Source organism: Rhododendron vialii, chromosome 2a (genome assembly GCF_030253575.1).
Source record: "Rhododendron vialii isolate Sample 1 chromosome 2a, ASM3025357v1".
In the NCBI taxonomy this organism is placed as follows: Eukaryota; Viridiplantae; Streptophyta; class Magnoliopsida; order Ericales; family Ericaceae; genus Rhododendron; species Rhododendron vialii.
In genome coordinates this window covers 24,029,408-24,044,012 of record NC_080558.1, presented here as the reverse complement: position 1 = coordinate 24,044,012, position 14,605 = coordinate 24,029,408, and the positions used below count along the sequence as shown (strand labels likewise).

At 35.8% G+C, this 14,605-nt stretch overlaps 3 long non-coding RNA genes across 4 annotated transcripts; all 3 read right to left on the bottom strand.

The window, feature by feature from the left end:
* Positions 1 to 1,921: 1,921 nt before the first annotated feature.
* Positions 1,922 to 4,151, bottom strand: LOC131315820 (uncharacterized). The gene is made up of 3 exons (XR_009196912.1): positions 3,128 to 4,151; positions 2,909 to 3,006; positions 1,922 to 2,203 (listed from the first exon to the last, which is right to left on the bottom strand). It is a non-coding gene; the product is annotated as an uncharacterized LOC131315820 (long non-coding RNA).
* A 2,111-nt stretch (positions 4,152 to 6,262) lies between these two features.
* Positions 6,263 to 7,617, bottom strand: LOC131315821 (uncharacterized). Of its 2 annotated transcripts, XR_009196913.1 has the most exons (5): positions 7,055 to 7,617; positions 6,839 to 6,958; positions 6,698 to 6,731; positions 6,509 to 6,596; positions 6,263 to 6,399 (listed from the first exon to the last, which is right to left on the bottom strand). It is a non-coding gene; the product is annotated as an uncharacterized LOC131315821 (long non-coding RNA). The 2 variants fall into 2 exon arrangements; XR_009196914.1 differs by having other exon boundaries at positions 6,509 to 6,731.
* Positions 7,618 to 10,866: 3,249 nt separating this feature from the next.
* On the bottom strand, positions 10,867 to 14,521 carry LOC131315819 (uncharacterized). Its single transcript, XR_009196911.1, has 2 exons — positions 11,307 to 14,521; positions 10,867 to 11,208 (listed from the first exon to the last, which is right to left on the bottom strand). It is a non-coding gene; the product is annotated as an uncharacterized LOC131315819 (long non-coding RNA).
* Between the last annotated feature and the right edge of the window lie 84 nt (positions 14,522 to 14,605).

Sequence of the window (14,605 nt, the reverse complement as noted above, 5' to 3'; positions counted from 1 at the left end):
AAAAAGTAAAGTTTTATGAAATGAAGCTCTATGGTGAATGGTATGAGTTTAAATGTTGTTTCTAGTTAACGTATGAATGGTTAGGGACATCTGTAGTACGTCCAGGATTCTCCAGTCTTAGTCGTCTGTTCGTAGTGGTCGCTCTTGTATCTCACGTTCGTTTGTTGAAATTCATTCACTCTAGTTGCATGTTTCATCGCATTTTCAAATAACTTGAGTATAGATTTCTCTACTGCGCTAGTGTAGCTCAATCTATTATTTTCAGGTACAAAGCAAGGAAATTGGCATGGCATGCATCTTGTGCTTGTTGATCACGTCTTTCGAAGGTATAAAAGAGGCTGCAGCTTGCATTTGTTTTGAAAGTAGTATTGAAAGAATGATTAAAGTAAACTGTAATATTATTTTGGTATCTTGTAAAACTTGAGGCTTCGAGCCAAGATTGTAATTTTTGAATTTAAACTTGTGATTAGGGGAAGAAATATCATTTGGGTATTATCGGTACTCTTGTAATGATTTTATTTATAGTAAATGATTATTATTTATGTTGAAAATCGAGGGCGTGACAAATTGGATAGTGGAAAATCTAAAAAATGGTGTTCGATTAAAAATCTAGTTTAAGATTTTAATTTTTTATGAATATATAATAAGAAGAATTATCTAAAAACAAAAACAAAAAAATATGACAAATATTTTCCATATTTTCTAAATAACATTATAAATGTAATTAATTAAATTATTTTTAAAGTAACTTACTTTTCAATATTATGGAAAAAACAAGATGTTCACTTAATATTTTGATAGCTTACAAATTTAGTTAATATAAATTATAAAATAATGCTATAAGTTGATTGTTACAATAAAATTGAACAATAAATATATTTTTGCTTAATAGATGTTGAAATTTTTTGTAGGACTCTCAATTGAATTTATGGTAGTATTTAATGAAATTAGGCTATTCAATTTCGTTAATATAGTTTCTAGTGATCAAGATGATATAATTTGTAAATCTAACAACTAATAGTGTTGATACTAATATACTTGGTAGCGATTAATCAACTAGGATTGATTTATTTGCAATTGATTGATCTGGTTATAGGTTCAGCTAATTGATCAGATGATTTGAATCCTTCAAATAACACAATTAGTAAATTTCAAAATTGATTACTTGCCAAATGAAGAAGTAATAGTTTTGGTGGTTTACATTGATTACTTGGCAAATGTATGAGTAACCACTACTAAACTACTGAAATTGAAATGTCTCATTCATTTAATCATTTATTTTCAAACTTTAAAAGTAGTGTCATTAATATAAAGCTAATACACTTTTATTTAATTTATCATAAAAGCAAAACAAGTAGATCCTAAGTAAGTTAATGTGATAGGTACATTTAGGGCGTTAATGATGATATATAAATGCATACCTACCCATCATTAATGTCATATTTACCATAGAATAAGGCTACAGATATCACAAAAACTGATTTTTTTAACCATAGGCTAACACTTGTTCACATTACTTACCACGTCTTTACTGTTTCTTACTTTGTTGAAAGACTAGCGGATGAGCCCGTGCCTGAAGGCACGGCGCAACACATTTTGAGAACAATTAAATTGAATTACCATTCTATGCTTATAACCAACCCGATAGCAAACCCGTCTTTTTCACGAAAAGATTTTTTAAGTAAGCTTCAAATAGAGTACATCTAATCCATTTCAAGTAAGTGAATTTCAAAGATGTCAACAAAAAAATGATCATAACCTAAGCAAATTAAATCACTGCATAACGATCTGTTCTTTCAACCTCCCTAATCTCCGCAAAATATGCATAGAGCAGTTCGAACAATTCATCAATTAAGTTAGATACAAAAAAATTGCACATTTCATCAAAACCCCCCAGAGAATGCTAACTAAGATATAATTCTGATAGCAAATGAGCCTGTGCCTTAAGACAAATTCAAAAGCATTGACCAACAGCCCTGGCTCATGCAATTTTCAAAAATTCTACATAGGATCATCAAAATTTAGTGCATTGAATTCCAAAACAATCAAGCAATTTTTTTAAAGTTAGGGAATACAAATCAAAGAAACTGTACAATTGCATGTGCTATGGCTCGTACCAACCTAAACCAACTACTCTATTTTACTATTGACCTCAGCTGTCTAACAAAGGACCCAATAGCTCCATCTCCAAAATTATTGACACCTGAAAAACTAAAATAAAAATCATATTTATGTCAGTAAGAAGGGTTACCTGATACAGGCTTAAGATGAGATGCAAAATATGAATTTTTTTTTTAATACTTTACTTCATCGAAGAATTGCCATAGTCAAAGAATACAAATCAATCTTGTGTATTTGATGTGTATTATAGAAAGCCAGTGGGGCCATTATACTTTTGGGGCTAATGCTCGTGTGTTTTAAAGAAAATCATACAATTTGTAGCGGTCCAAATGGACATCAAGTCTTAGCATAGGTACGCTTTCCATGTTAACAAAAAAAAATGCTAAACTAACAAATGTAACGTGTTGGACACTCTATAGACGTGCACCATGTCGATGACACCTATGGGACACATATGGGCATGCCCATCAAAATTAAAAGAATGTTGAATTTTTTTATTAAAAAGGACCACAGTGTTGGATTTCTTGTCAGACCTCCCTGAATGGACTAAAGAGATCATACAACACCCCCTTTTGAATCCACTACAACTAAAGCATAGAATGCTCTACATTTTGTAAGGCACTTCGAACATACAAAAGGTTGAAGTTTTGTGAAGTATTCCTCGGTGGAGCTTAGACGTGCTTTAAATGAATAACAATGGATGTTTAACTGTTCAGAAATCTTGTTTCAAGGGCGACTACGTACATGTCCAAATCAAAAACCTTCGTATTAAAAACTGAAACCATACCTATTTTCGACCTGCATATTCGATCTCTCGCTAGTGAAATGCCTCCTCAACATGCACGGGGAGATAATGCTGAAGACCACGGCAATCAGCAATACTAACTGTAAACAGAAAAAAGAAAAAAAGTTGAAACAAATAAAACAAAGCATGGAAATGGAAAGACAACAAAAGAGAACGTCTATGGAGACAGGGAGGGGGAGGATGAGAACGTAGATGGCTTACTGCTTCAGATTTGGGGATGAAGCTGACTTTCTTTTGGTAGCCTTTTGTAGCCCTTGTCTACATTTTACAGCGAAAAGTGCTTCCATGTTTTAGTCATGCCAGTGTATAAAGTCTAATACAAATTAAAAGCCAAGGGCAGAAAGCTCATTAAGCACGATACGCAACAATTGAAGTGCATATTAATATGCCAATCTAGCACACTGTACAAAAGCGAGGACACATAAATTGAACAAAGAACATAGCTAGTAATCTTAAAGATGACCGTGTTGGAAAATATAAATTGAAGGATTCAGAAAATTACCTTCTTGAAGGCACCCACTGCTTCTCATGCTCACACTTTCTTTTTTCTCTTCTTCATTAAAAATGGTAAAAGCACAGTAGCTAAAACCATAAGGAAAAAATGCAAGGCTGAGCTTCAAGCTTGATCTGTCAAGAACTAAAGATCTCTCCAACCTTCAGTTTTAGTTCTTTCTGAAATGTATCTGAACGCTCATACTCTTGTTCATACTTCCCCTGTATCAAAGTCCCACGGGATATGAATCAGCAAGCGGTTTGACTTTGACTCATAAATCATTACCAAAAAGCATTTGGCATGGAGAATGTAAGTTTTATTCCAAAAGCTGAGCAAGGTACAACCAAAATGCAATGATGGAGTAATATCAACACAGGCTGCCATAAAATGGTTCTTTCTTCGTCCAATATGGCACACAAAATTAATCCATGGGCTCAGACCATAACACAAAAAGAGAGCAATGATTATACATGATCTTTGGATCTCTGATGATTAGTGCACTTAGACTTCAACAGAAGGTATCGGTAAAAAAAAAGCCATTCAATACCTCAAGAAAAGAACACAATTACGCAGGATTGTCGTAATTATGGCACACCAACTCTTTCACTTAATTTTTGCATGTTGTATATGCAGGAGAGCTACAGATAGTAATCTATGCTAGTGCTAATAGACAGAACAAATAGGCACTCTAACAGTTCAGAATCTTAGATTATTGCGATAGTTGTAGACTGCCACATCAAAAACCTCACCTATGCACTTCCTCCCACATCAAAAACCTCCACAAAGTCACAAAATTGCTCAAGAGGGGAAGCCTTTCTTAAGAGGTAAGACTAACACTATATATTAGTTTTTTTCAGTGCAAGAGTAAGAAACATACCTATTGGTTGGTGGATCAGAGAGTCTCACATAGCGTTATGGGGCTTGAGAGAGATTTGAGATCTGACTCTCTTGCAATTTTTAAATTCTTACCGCTGCAAAATGAATTCACACACTTAGAAGACTCATAAATGAGCTGAATGGAACAAACATATTGGGGCCATTACAGTAGGTGATTTCCACCGGCAATGAGGAACAATAGGTAAGACGCAAGGCTTCATTAACTCCCAAAAAAATGAGTAAGAACTTGCGTTCATCAAAATCCATGGCTCTCTTAATGAACATCTTTGAGCAGTGTAGTGGATCCAAATTGATGACTGTAAAACAATTAATGAACGCATATGTGACACTTCTACATATAAAAGAAATTACCGTAAGGACAATCTGCCCATTTTCCCCCCTACTAAGTTGAACATGAGAAGGCTTAAATTGGAGTGAGGAGAGTACCCAATACAATTGGTTGAATTTGTCTCCACAAACCCATATGCCATTAGACCATTTAGAAACACTTTTATCATTGAATGAAGCCTAATTTGTAAAGACTTCAGCAGGGGACTCAAAATTTGGTGAAGACTTTAGTGTAGAATTAGGCTTTTAAAGCCCTCAATTGAAAGCCTTTGAATGACAATTTTTTTCCGGAAATGGTCTTCCAAATTAGTCACAATGAAAACGGGTTTCTACAAATTGGTACATACATTTAATAAAACACCTGTCTTAAAAAATAGATCATCATTAGGGCCCACAAAAAATTCAAATTTTAAAAAAAGGTATCAACATACTTGAGAGTGAGACTTGATATGTAAACTTTAATCATCACCGAAGGCCTTGTGGGCCTAGATGACGAAGTCGCCGTACGTTGCCGGGGAAGGATTTAGCATGGAGAATGTAAGTTTTCAAAAAGCATTCCAAAAGCTGAGCAAGGTACAACCAAAATGCAATGTTGGAGTAATATCAACTCAGACTGCCATAAAATGGTTCTTTCTTCGTCCAATATGGCACACAAAAGTAATCCATTGGATACTACCCAATTGAAAAGTTTCAGTATATCAAATATCATTTCATTTGCAACACAGACCATAACAAAAAGAAAAAGAATCAGAAGAGCAATGATTATACATGATCTCGAGATCTCTAATGATTAGTGCACCCATACTTCGACAGAAGGTATCAGTAAAAAAAAAAGCCATTCATACCTTGAGAAAAGAACACAATTACACAGGATTGTCGTAACTATAGCACTCCAACTCTTTGACTGAGTTTCTGCATGCTGTATATGCAGGAGAACTATAGTTGGTAATCTATGCTAGTGCTAATAAACAGAACAAATAGGCACTCTAACAGCTCAGAATCTTAGATTATTAGGATAGTTGTAGACTGCCATCTAAAAAGGGAGAAAGATCACAAAGAAAAACCCCACCTATGCACTTCCTCCCACGTCAAAAACCTCCACAAAGTCCCAAAATTGCTCAATAGGGGAAACCTTTCTTAGGAAGGAAGACTAACACTATAAAATATGGTAAAGTTCTCGAAATTAACTATTTAGCATCAAATTGAAGTATTGCAACCATGCAACAAAGTTTTGCTATGTCAACATATCCATAGCAAAAGAACAGACCAGAATAATGTGGACATAAAGGCCAGCGCAACCTCACTTTACCTCATCGACCAATGACTTTATCTTAAAAGTTGTATTTCTTAAGCTGTTTCTTCCTATTTGCTCTAAGTTCTTCTGCCGTACGTTTAATAGGGACAAACAAAAATTAGCTTGTACAATGGCTACTACGAATTATGAAGAATGTGTAGTGCATATCAACCATTCTAGTCTGCATTTTCTAACGTGTACCCAATGATAATTTTTTGTTCTCAAATCCAAACATGAAAATTGCTACAAAGTAGAGCACAAATCACTATACAAAAACTGTAAAACTATTTTTTGTACATTAACAGGCCATGGCAAGGAAATTAGGCTGATACCCATCTAATTAATATGAAAGCTATACCGGTAAGATTTTGCTGAAATAATTGGGTTTGGACACCCCACGATTTCGTCTGAGAGCAACAGAAGTGGTCGACTTTTTGCAGAATCGATGGTTCGCCAAATACCCTGTTAACCACAAAAGAGATTTCTAGTAACATCACGTCACGTTGGATGTGAACAATAAAGCTCCTTTAACTAAAAAAAAAAGACAGAAAATAAGGAGAAAAATTCAAACCTCACAAAAACTAATCTCAATCTAAACCAATCACATTGCACTTGAGAGGACCGTTTTTGAGTCTGGTTAGGACATCCACCATGCAGACCTTTTCAACAATGAACAAAAATTTTACTCAAGCAAAAATTGATTTAGAACTAAAATCGACTGTGCAGCAAAATAAAGAAAATAAAAGAGGAAAGAAAATACCTTCTAGTCTTCGGTTATGATACACAAAATACACCTGAAGAGCATACAAAATACATTCGTACCCAAATTAGATGGGTTCGAAATCATACACAGGGAAGACAATCGAAGATTAGATGGGTTGGATATCAAGAATCCGATTACCTGCGGAGAAATCGAACGGTTCGGCAGAAGTGGAGGAGGCCGCGAGGGGTTTCCCGGCGGTCGCCATCGCCGATCTCCAACGGCTGCTGGCTCGACTGGAAATGGTGTTTCCTGTGGTTCCTGATGGCGATGCATTTTTTAAAGGCAAGAAAAGAAGTGTTCGAAATCAATTGGAGAGTAAAACGGCAGTAATTAAGAATTCAGAAAGCAGTATACCTTGTTCCAGATATTGTCAAAAAGATCGACGCCCTCTTGAACTTTCTTCAGAACCCGATCGATCTCATCGCCGATCTCCGACGGCTGCTGGCTCGACTGGAAATGGCGTTCCCCATGGTTCCTGATTCGGTGTCGTTTTAAAACACACACTCACATTCTCTCTCTCTTCCTCTTCACACTTGATGAGGGCCAACGCCGGAGATGGAGGGGGTGTTCCGTGAATGAAGTACCGAGAGAGAGAGAGAGAGAGAGAGAGAGAGAGAGAGAGATTTGAATTTTGAATCCAAAAATTGGGCTTTTGAATTCAAGAGCGAGAGAGAGCTTCAGCCGTGTGTGTGAGAGAGATTCAGCCGTGCAATGGCCTGTTTGTACTGGCAAGGAAAAAAAACACAGTCCCAGTACTTGCCATTGAAAATCCCATTTATTTACCAAACCGCCATTCAAAAGATAGTTTGTGAGAGGGACATTTTTTGGACCCTTGGATGTGTAGACTTGAAGGGTTGAGATTGAAAGAGAATGAATATTATTTTGGAATCTTGGTGATACCTCCCCTCCCTTGTTATATGGATAACGATGACTATATGTTGAAACTACACTTAGGGCCCGATTGGATGGCGTATGTGTTTTGGGTGTATTATTTATGAAGGGGTGATAAGATAGTAAGGGGTATTAGTTAAGAAGGGAGGGCCCACATTGATGTGATATTTATAGAGGGTGTATTAAAAAGTAGATGGTTTGGATGATGTATTAGAAGGAAGGGTGTATGATGTAAAAAATTGTTAAATGACTCTTTTGCCCTTGTGCAGTCTCAAACTTTATTATGCCTAACATTAATTATATAATTGCAAAACTTAATATATTTAATTATTTTTTGGCAATTCTAAGTTATAATAATTTACTATACCAATAAATTAAATAATATAACAATTTTTTAAAATATAAATTTTATTTACTCATTATAAAAAGAACTTAGAATGTTATTTAGTTTTAAAAAAAATTTCAATTTGTCCCAGTTCCATCCATCCGTTCATTTTCTTTCTTCTGTGTTCCAATACACCAAATCATTTTTCTTTTTTACCCTCGTTCTTATCGTTTTATAGAGTGAGAGAAAGCGAGACAGAGAGGGAGAGAAACAGATGGAAACGAAGAAGAAAGAAGAAAGAAGAAAAAAGAAGCAGCAGGGGCGGCGGCGGCCAGTGGTCTCTGTCTCTTCGATCGTCTCTCCGATCGTCTCTCTCTCCGTCTCTCCGATCGTCTCTCTCTCCGATATGTACGGAACTCAAGGTACATCTTTCTCTAGTCTCTACATATACATACATATTTTGTGTGTGTGTTTTTGTGGTGGCCTGTTCTTCTTCTTCTTCGTTATCTCTATTAGCAGAGAGAGACAGAGAGAGAGAGAGAGAGCCGTTGGGGGAGGGGATGAGGAGGGGTGTTTTGGTCAAAAATCAGGCGTATACACCCGGATTAGCTATTGCTACCTGGGAGGGTAGCAATAATTTATGGCTGTTCTTGGTGTATTAGCGAATACGGGGATTAGTTAATACGGGGGAAGAAATGGATGCCAAACGGTGTATTATTTGTGAATCCGGGTGTATTGTATAATACACCCACCGTATACACCATCCAATCGAGCCCTTACCACATAAAATTAGCACATTTTGATCATTGCCTTACTTATCTACCCCCAATCTTTATGTTTACGCTTATCATTGTCTATGGCAATACATACCACTTTATATGATAGTAGTTATTACGGATTGAAATTGTATTTAGTTGTGATTCTTAACTTTCAAAGCCAATAAATTGTAGAAGCTAACAATATAAGTATTTTAGAATAAGGAACTAAGTTTAGTTGTGAGTGGCGTACCAACTTAGTTGTGATTGGCGTACCAATTAATTCGAAGACCATAAGTTGAATAATCATAAATAAGTTTTTCACAATAATCTAACCAAACTTTTCTGGATTCTTAGATGACTTAGAGAAATGCAGAACATTAAAAAGAGTTTGAAGTTGCGTGAAAGAATCTTTTGGATGACTATAGCCTTCACCAACATGGTTGGATGAATTAACGGAAGAAGTTTCTTGTAACCTTTTTAATGTAGTAAGTACGATGTTTTCACAATGTAATTGTTACCTTTAGTCCTGATAACAGAAGTTTATATATTTTGTGGAAGAAAGTGTTATGTAAGGCCATCCACAGTGGTATAACTAAAAGACAATTGTTGTTAAAATTAATAATATTTGTACAAAAAATGGCTCACAATAGTATAATCAAACTTAGCAACATCCTTAGAAATAATCAAATTTTGGGCTTTGGATAACCAAAACTAGCAACCTTTTTCAATAATCAAAATTTGTGAACCCCACACTACATAAGTTAACTAGTTCCAAAATTTATATATACACGTATTTCAACTACTATTTTATTCTTCTCTTCTTCACTTACTCTATATCTTCTTCACTTCAACCACAAATTGTTTCTCTTTCTTTTCCTCCAAAAATGAAGCTCATATTTCTCGATTATCTATAATTTAACTCATCGTTGCTGGATTAAGGTATTTTAGTCTTTTTTTACGTTTCTATTTTAGGCTGCATTCTTATGAATTTAACTTAAACTTAACTTAAATCTGAAAATTGTCTTTATTTGAATTTTTTTCACATTTTTTAGTTTTGCATCAAACTTTTATAGGTTATTGATTCGTTTCAACGAGAGGAATCGGAAAAAGTGTTTTTTTTTATTATTTTACTTTTACCCAATTATTTTGATAAATAATCACTTTTTAGCAAAAAAATTGATTTTTTTGACTAAAAAGTGGTTATTCATTTTTTTGTTCCTCCCCCTATGGTTGAGTAAACAAAGAACCTTGCAAAAAAAAAAAAAAAAAAAAGAGGAAGAACCTTGTATTCTTTTCCAAATTTAAGAACACATCTGATTTTTTTTTTGAAAGATTAAGAGAGTGGTGGATTTGTGATATAGGCTATAGGAATAGGAAGAAAAAAAAATCAGTGTTGTTTTGATAGATAACTCTAGGAAGAACACCATATATTCGATATATTTTTGCCCAAAAAAAAAACGTAATGGAGGGAAGTGAATGGCGGAAAACAAAAGGGGAGAGAGATTGTGTGAAATTGTAGTGGACCCCTTATTTTGGTTATGGACTAGAAGTGACCATTGTGAACCTCAACATTGTTAAGCTTAACAATCTCTTAAGTGAATAATCAAAAGCTGATGTGTCAACTTTTGGTTATCTATTTTTGATTATACCACTGTGGATGGCCTAAAATTGATGATCCTGATTACCAGTTAATATGCTGAGGTTGTTTGTAGTAATTTTCTCAATGTTTTTTGGAAAATGCCCAGTTGCATGTGCCAAGAAAGGTTGTTATTGCAATAATTTTTCATACAGCTTCTTGTAATTTTCCCATTATTTTGTGATAAGAGTGCCAATATTTTAGGAAACATATCCTTTATTTGTGGTAAGTATGTCTAGTTTTTTGGTTAACACTCCATGTTCATGGTAAGTATGTCCAGTTTTTAGGGAGTAGTGATAAGTATGCCTATATTTTAGTAAACATATCCTTTATTTGTGGTAAGTATGTCTAGTTTTTAGGTAACACTCCATGTTCATGGTAAGTATGTCCAGTTTTTAGGTAATACTCCCTGTTCATGGCGTACCCACTAAAATTGTAGATTCTTTCCAATCCCTTCATGACATACCATATATTTGTGGTAAGCATGGTCACTGAAGTTGTAGGATCTCTCCAATTCATTCCCAGTCAACCGCAGTAAACACAACAAGAAGACCACCAAGACAAGAAATTACCATTGATCGAACAACAAGAGCCACCAAGGCATCAAATTCATCAACATTGATAAAAAAAAAAGAAAAAGAAAAAAAGAGAGCTACCAAGACATGACATTAATCAATAAATGGTTATAAAAAAAAGGCCACCAAGGCATGTCAAGTTTAATGATCTACACAACTACACCTATTCTCCATGAGCCAAACAATGTCGTCAATTTTTCCTTCCAGTGTCGAGATATTTTTGTTGAGCCTTTCGAGTAACTTCTCTCCTGTACTTGTTCTCCTCAAAAAGGATCAAATCCAAAAATTAAGCCGATCCCACTTTCTTCACAGCTGAAATTTATCTAAGTTTAAGAAATAAAAAGCAAAATTTAGAAATAAATTCAGGTTTATGAATTATGAACAGGTAATCAAAATATCAAATACAAAGCTAATTTGTTACCTTGGCCGACTCTTCATAATTAAATTTGAATCAACATTTTCTTCGTCTTCGGCCATTTGCAAGTGTCAGACTCAATGTTAGCCGTCGTAGTAGATATCATATTAGTCGTCGCAAAAAAAAAGAAGAGAAAAGAGAAACATTCATTGTAGTAGGTATCATAAAAGATCAAAGAAGCTGCTTATAGTGGTAGCTTGAATTCCAAATATGCCTGTATGGTCGTAGATGCTGTTGAAGGCAAAAAACACATGTATTTGCGGATACCAATCAAGACACGAAGATCTAATCATCGTATCATGCAGTTGATTCTCATAGTGAGAAATCCAGAAAAAAAAAACCCAATAAGAAGTAGGCCAATGAATGGCTTACCACTCAGCAGCCATGGGTACTATTAGGGCAGTTTTAAGGAGCAAAGAAAGTATCATTTTTCTCCCGCCAAGTAAACAAATAGGAAGAAGGCCAAAATACAATGCCAAAACAAAAATAGCAAACTAATATCACAAACTTTCAGCGACAATCGTATTCAAATTTTTAGGAGCAGCAACAGAAAACAAGACCAACGAGCCTTTAGCAAACCACGACCAGGCAACCTCAAAAAAAATAGACAGGTAGCATCATCAAGTAGGAGAACAAACTGACAAGTGGAGTTACAAACCAATATTAAATTCAATCATAGACTACAATCTCGAAGAATATACTCCATAATTGGAAAACTAAAAGCAAGATTCATCACAATTAGCATTAATTCAGAAGCAAGAATATAAAATTCTGCAATCTTTCCCGAGAGCTCAAAACTAATTACCATTCGTATTGAGGGGGGGAAAATGGGTGTAGGTGGTGGTCCTCCAATAGTTGCCAACGCTAGAAAGTTTCAAAAAAGAAAGAAAGAAGGGAAAACGTCATTATTCAAAGTAGTCCACAATGACATTCAATGTAGAAAATCATAACTACTTACTTGGTTTTTCCTTAACTCATCAATTACATTCTGCATGTCCCATTTGAGACTTGAGTGGAACATACATTAACACTATAACTGCCGAGCAAAAAAAAAACCATTATACAATCCTTAGTTTATCTAACAGTGTTTAGATCATAAATAAGCAAAAGAAATGACAAAGTAAAAGCTAACACATTAACACTATTATTCTTCCAAGTGCAAGTGTCCATCTCACCGTGAGTCCATGAGAAGGTGAAAATTAAGCTATGATGGATCCTCCATCCAACAGCAAATTAAGGCTACTTGAACTACCCTTGTAAAACTACCACTACAGAAAGGAAAATGGTGCTACTTACTAACAGCATGAGAGGCTTTCTACTTTGAAACGACTCAACCAATTGACTAGCATCATTAATCATTGAATGGTGGAGAAGAAGTTACAAAGCATCAGAATAAAAATACAAAACATAGCTCATTAACAGGCGGAGAAGGCATACACACATGCAAAACTAACCACCAGCAATCATTTGTCATCATCTCTGTCAAAAAGACTTTAACACATGTACTAGTTACCACTCATAAAGAAGCTATTGATCAGAAACAGACAAAGAACAGACTAACTTTTGCATGCTCAACCAACAATAGCGATGAGCCTTATCCATCAAACAAGACAGGGACAACAAAATTTCTTGCAGGGATGTAGTCTACATTCTAGTCATTTGACCAAAAAACAAAAAGAGGGTAAAGAAAACATGATTCAAATTAACTTAATGTTTGTGCAAGGGGATGACAAAAATGAGTTTGCCACATGTTTATTCATGGTTCAACTACACACAAGACTACTACTTATGTCTTCCATATATCCTCATCAACACACGTACATTTAGTTATCCCATTAAGGTGATTAAAAAAAGAATCATGGCATTACAAAACTTATACCTTTCACAAAGAATCATGGCGTTAAGAAACTTATACCTTACAAGTTGGAAATACTATTTATTCTTTTAGAAAGAGAATGAAAGAAAAATTGAACCAAGCCAAGCATCTTTATAATGCATTGACGGCAAACCCAATCCCAAGTAGTTCAATCCCTCTAGTAGCTCACATGTCTGAAGTCTGAACAACAAGAAACAAAAGAAAATGTATCAATTAATTCAATATATAAAATGAAAAATCCTAGTTGTACCACAGCAAATAATTCAGAACCCAAACAAAAATCCTTGAGGTTAATCAGCTAAATCACATATTTGGTGGTGCTTGAGTGCTTGACCGCTCATCTTTGTTGGCAGCGCACTCCGATTATCATGAAGCCATTCTAAAACTTAAAAAGGTCGACTCTTCCACCATAAACAGGGAACTTCCAAAGTCAGTTTCTCAATTGGGCCATCATACAATTTAGTGAAATGAGAATCAGACCCATTTCCAAGTGCTTACCACAAACTAACATCGATTGCTAAAATGTTTTATTCGAGTTAATAAAATAAAGGGAGAGGGGACCAAATAGAACCATCCCCAAGTCATTGGTAGCCCTTAAACAGAGATTACTGCAGGAAAAAGCCCATCCAATACTAACACAAGTCTTTAGCAAAATCTGTGGAATATAGCCGGCAAAACCTATTTCCCAAACTTCTCATCCAAGAGATTTGGCCAATTTAAACAATCGAGAATGACAACAGAGGAAATTAGAAAAACCCCATCTAAAACATCCTGATGTTGTTTTGAATTCAAGAGAGAGGGGGATGGACACTTAAAAAACCTGGTAGTCAAGTCAACACAGCAGAGTAGTTGAATCCCCAAAAATGCTAGGGCTATGGGTGTGTACAAGGGTGGGTGCATGCGTACGTGTACATGTAGAGGAGTCTGTGTATGTGCGTGCGAGAGAGAGAGAGAGAGAGAGAGAGGGCTTTCGACGTTTGCTCACGGGGCTGTGGAGGTGCGGAGGATTCGGTCGACTGGAGAGGAGCACAGGAGAAGGTGGCAGGAGGCGTCCGAGTCTGATTTCGTCGTTTGCATTAGGGAGCTGTGGAGGTGGATGCCCTAGAGGGGCGTCTGTGGAGAGGAGAGGAGCTGAGGAGGCGTGAGGAGAGAGAGGCGGGAGGGAGGAGGAGAAAGGATTCGGGCTTGGCCATTTTTTCACGTGCAAAAGGTAACCAGGAGTAGGAGGTAAATGAGAGAGAGGGGGAGTTTTATATCAATGGCTGCGATTAAATCCATAGCATCTGACGGCTCAGACAGAATGGGAGTATGGTGCTCCCAAACCGCTTGGGAGCACCACAGCCGGACACCTACTTTCCAGAGCAAACCTTGAGCTCAGATCTTCTTTCCTAAATGTAAACTCGGCCAAATCCACGGTGGTGAGGTTCCT